Source organism: Oncorhynchus keta, unplaced genomic scaffold (assembly GCF_023373465.1).
Source record: "Oncorhynchus keta strain PuntledgeMale-10-30-2019 unplaced genomic scaffold, Oket_V2 Un_contig_8871_pilon_pilon, whole genome shotgun sequence".
Classification (NCBI taxonomy): Eukaryota; Metazoa; Chordata; class Actinopteri; order Salmoniformes; family Salmonidae; genus Oncorhynchus; species Oncorhynchus keta.
The window spans coordinates 58882-63374 of record NW_026290278.1 but is presented as its reverse complement, the minus strand read 5'-3'; the positions used below and the strand labels follow the sequence as shown (position 1 = coordinate 63374).

General features: G+C 39.5%; 1 long non-coding RNA gene across 2 annotated transcripts; it reads left to right on the top strand.

Moving 5' to 3' along the window:
- Positions 1-270: 270 nt before the first annotated feature.
- On the top strand, positions 271-3199 carry LOC127926991 (uncharacterized). Of its 2 annotated transcripts, none has more exons than XR_008125824.1 (3): positions 271-484; positions 781-1122; positions 3054-3199. It is a non-coding gene; the product is annotated as an uncharacterized LOC127926991 (long non-coding RNA). The 2 variants fall into 2 exon arrangements; XR_008125823.1 differs by lacking the exon at positions 3054-3199 and adding an exon at positions 1387-1720.
- The last annotated feature ends 1294 nt before the right edge of the window (positions 3200-4493 follow it).

Below are 4493 nucleotides of genomic sequence, written 5' to 3'. Positions count from 1 at the left end.
CAGGTGTAGTAGACCTTACAGTGAAATGCTGAATACAACAGGTGTAGTAGACCTTACAGTGAAATGCTGAATACAACAGGTGTAGTAGACCTTACAGTGAAATGAATACAACAGGTGTAGTAGACCTTACAGTGAAATGCTGAATACAACAGGTGTAGTAGACCTTACAGTGAAATGCTGAATACAACAGGTGTAGTAGACCTTACAGTGAAATGCTGAATACAACAGGTGTAGTAGACCTTACAGTGAAATGCAGGTATAGAAGACCTTACAGTGAAATGCTGAATACAACAGGTGTAGTAGACCTTACAGTGAAATGCTGAATACAACAGGTGTAGTAGACCTTACAGTGAAATGCTGAATACAACAGGTATAGTAGACCTTACAGTGAAATGCTGAATACAACAGGTATAGTAGACCTTACAGTGAAATGCTGAATACAACAGGTGTAGTAGACCTTACAGTGAAATGCTGAATACAACAGGTGTAGTAGACCTTACAGTGAAATGCTGAATACAACAGGTGTAGTAGACCTTACAGTGAAATGCTGAATACAACAGGTATAGTAGACCTTACAGTGAAATGCTGAATACAACAGGTGTAGTAGACCTTACAGTGAAATGCTGAATACAACAGGTGTAGTAGACCTGTGAAATAATACAACAGGTATAGTAGACCTTACAGTGAAATGCTGAATACAACAGGTGTAGTAGACCTTACAGTGAAATGCTGAATACAACAGGTGTAGTAGACCTTACAGTGAAATGCCGAATACAACAGGTATAGTAGACCTTACAGTGAAATGCTGAATACAACAGGTGTAGTAGACCTTACAGTGAAATGCTGAATACAACAGGTGTAGTAGACCTTACAGTGAAATGCTGAATACAACAGGTATAGTAGACCTTACAGTGAAATGCTGAATACAACAGGTGTAGTAGACCTTACAGTGAAATGCTGAATACAACAGGTGTAGTAGACCTTACAGTGAAATGCTGAATACAACAGGTGTAGTAGACCTTACAGTGAAATGCTGAATACAACAGGTGTAGTAGACCTTACAGTGAAATGCTGAATACAACAGGTATAGTAGACCTTACAGTGAAATGCTGAATACAACAGGTGTAAGACCTCACAGTGAAATGCTGAATACAACAGGTGTAGTAGACCTTACAGTGAAATGCTGAATACAACAGGTGTAGTAGACCTCACAGTGAAATGCTGAATACAACAGGTGTAGTAGACCTTACAGTGAAATGCTGAATACAACAGGTATAGTAGACCTCACAGTGAAATGCTGAATACAACAGGTGTAGTAGACCTTACAGTGAAATGCTGAATACAACAGGTGTAGTAGACCTTACAGTGAAATGCTGAATACAACAGGTGTAGTAGACCTTACAGTGAAATGCTGAATACAACAGGTGTAGTAGACCTTACAGTGAAATGCTGAATACAACAGGTATAGTAGACCTTACAGTGAAATGCTGAATACAACAGGTGTAGTAGACCTCACAGTGAAATGCTGAATACAACAGGTGTAGTAGACCTTACAGTGAAATGCTGAATACAACAGGTGTAGTAGACCTCACAGTGAAATGCTGAATACAACAGGTGTAGTAGACCTCACAGTGAAATGCTGAATACAACAGGTATAGTAGACCTCACAGTGAAATGCTGAATACAACAGGTGTAGTAGACCTTACAGTGAAATGCTGAATATAACAGGTATAGTAGACCTCACAGTGAAATGCTGAATACAACAGGTATAGTAGACCTACAGTGAAATGCTGAATACAACAGGTGTAGTAGACCTTACAGTGAAATGCTGAATACAACAGGTGTAGTAGACCTTACAGTGAAATGCTGAATACAACAGGTGTAGTAGACCTCACAGTGAAATGCTGAATACAACAGGTGTAGTAGACCTCACAGTGAAATGCTGAATACAACAGGTATAGTAGACCTCACAGTGAAATGCTGAATACAACAGGTGTAGTAGACCTCACAGTGAAATGCTGAATACAACAGGTATAGTAGACCTCACAGTGAAATGCTGAATACAACAGGTGTAGTAGACCTTATAGTGAAATGCTGAATACAACAGGTGTAGTAGACCTCACAGTGAAATGCTGAATACAACAGGTGTAGTAGACCTTACAGTGAAATGCTGAATACAACAGGTATAGTAGACCTTACAGTGAAATGCTGAATACAACAGGTGTAGTAGACCTCACAGTGAAATGCTAAATACAACAGGTGTAGTAGACCTTACAGTGAAATGCTGAATACAACAGGTGTAGTAGACCTCACAGTGAAATGCTGAATACAACAGGTATAGTAGACCTCACAGTGAAATGCTGAATACAACAGGTGTAGTAGACCTTACAGTGAAATGCTGAATACAACAGGTGTAGTAGACCTTACAGTGAAATGCTAAATACAACAGGTATAGTAGACCTTACAGTGAAATGCTGAATACAACAGGTATAGTAGACCTTACAGTGAAATACTGAATACAACAGGTATAGTAGACCTCACAGTGAAATGCTGAATACAACAGGTGTAGTAGACCTTACAGTGAAATGCTGAATACAACAGGTGTAGTAGACCTTACAGTGAAATGCTAAATACAACAGGTGTAGTAGACCTTACAGTGAAATGCTAAATACAACAGGTATAGTAGACCTTACAGTGAAATGCTAAATACAACAGGTATAGTAGACCTTACAGTGAAATGAGGTAAATACAACAGGTATAGTAGACCTATGAAATGCTGAATACAACAGGTGTAGTAGACCTTACAGTGAAATGGGGAATACAACAGGTGTAGTAGACCTTTGAAATGGCTGAATACAACAGGTTGTAGTAGACCTTACAGTGAAATGCTGAATACAACAGGTGTAGTAGACCTTACAGTGAAATGCTGAATACAACAGGTGCAGTAGACCTTACAGTGAAATGCTGAATACAACAGGTGTAGAAGACCTCACAGTAATGATACGATGAATTGTATTGAAATGAAGCAAATCCTGAAATGCTGAATACAACAGGTGTAGTAGACCTTACAGTGAAATGCTGAATACAACAGGTATAGTAGACCTTACAGTGAAATGCTGAATACAACAGGTGTAGTAGACCTTACAGTGAAATGATGAATACAACAGGTGTAGTAGACCTTACAGTGAAATGCTGAATACAACAGGTATAGTAGACCTTACAGTGAAATGATGAATACAACAGGTGTAGTAGACCTCCCAGTGAAATGCTGAATACAACAGGTATAGTAGACCTTACAGTGAAATGCTGAATACAACAGGTGTAGTAGACCTTACAGTGAAATGCTGAATACAACAGGTGTAGTAGACCTTACAGTGAAATGCTGAATACAACAGGTGTAGTAGACCTCACAGTGAAATGCTGAATACAACAGGTGTAGTAGACCTTACAGTGAAATGCTGAATACAACAGGTGTAGTAGACCTTACAGTGAAATGCTGAATACAACAGGTATAGTAGACCTCACAGTGAAATGCTGAATACAACAGGTATAGAAGACCTCACAGTGAAATGCTGAATACAACAGGTGTAGTAGACCTTACAGTGAAATGCTGACTAACAAGCCCTTAACCAACAATGCAGATTCAAGAAAAATATGTGATAATAAATTATTCACTAAAATAAACTGAAGTAAAAAAATACAAATTAAAAGATAATAGAAAAATACCAAATAATTAAAGAGCGGGGTCACCGGTTAGTCGAGGTAATTGAGGTAATATGTACATGAATGTATAAAGTGACTATGCATAGATGATAAACAGAGAACAGCAGCAGAGTAACAATTGGCAGGAGGTGGGGGGTCAATGCAAATAGTCTGGGTAGCCATTTGATTGGCTGTTCAGGAGTCTTGTGGCTTGACGGTAGAAGCTGTTTAGAAGCCTCTTGGACCTGGACTTGGCTCTCCGGTAACATCTAAATAATGTAGGACTACGATGTAAACAAATATGTGATTGAATTGTATTGAAATGAAGCTGGTCAAATCCTGACTCAAGTTACTAGTTTAGTTGCATGTAAGGACAGCAGATTACACCAAACCCCGTGGATAAAGACCTCTCTGTTTCACAGTGATATGATCGGATTCGGCTTGGTGACGTTTGCCCTCCCCATATGACACCAGACGTGTGTAGCTGACGTGAGACGTTTCTAGATTCCAGTATCATTGAGGTTGAACGACCAGCTCCTGATAAGCTCACTCTGTCCTCATGATGGAAATCTGTTTGGAAGCACCACAGTAACACAAGCAGTTGTAAAAGCAGAACAGTATTGGGGCCAGTTCTCCCATCAGAACAATCATGCATTGTGATTGTGTGACTGAGAGAATGAGGGCTGACATAACATCATGTGTTGTGACATCACAGTCAACGGCAATAGAACAGAACAGGGGAGCTGACGGTAGAATGAGGATCTCATTTCTTCTAGGAGCTGTTGTAACAC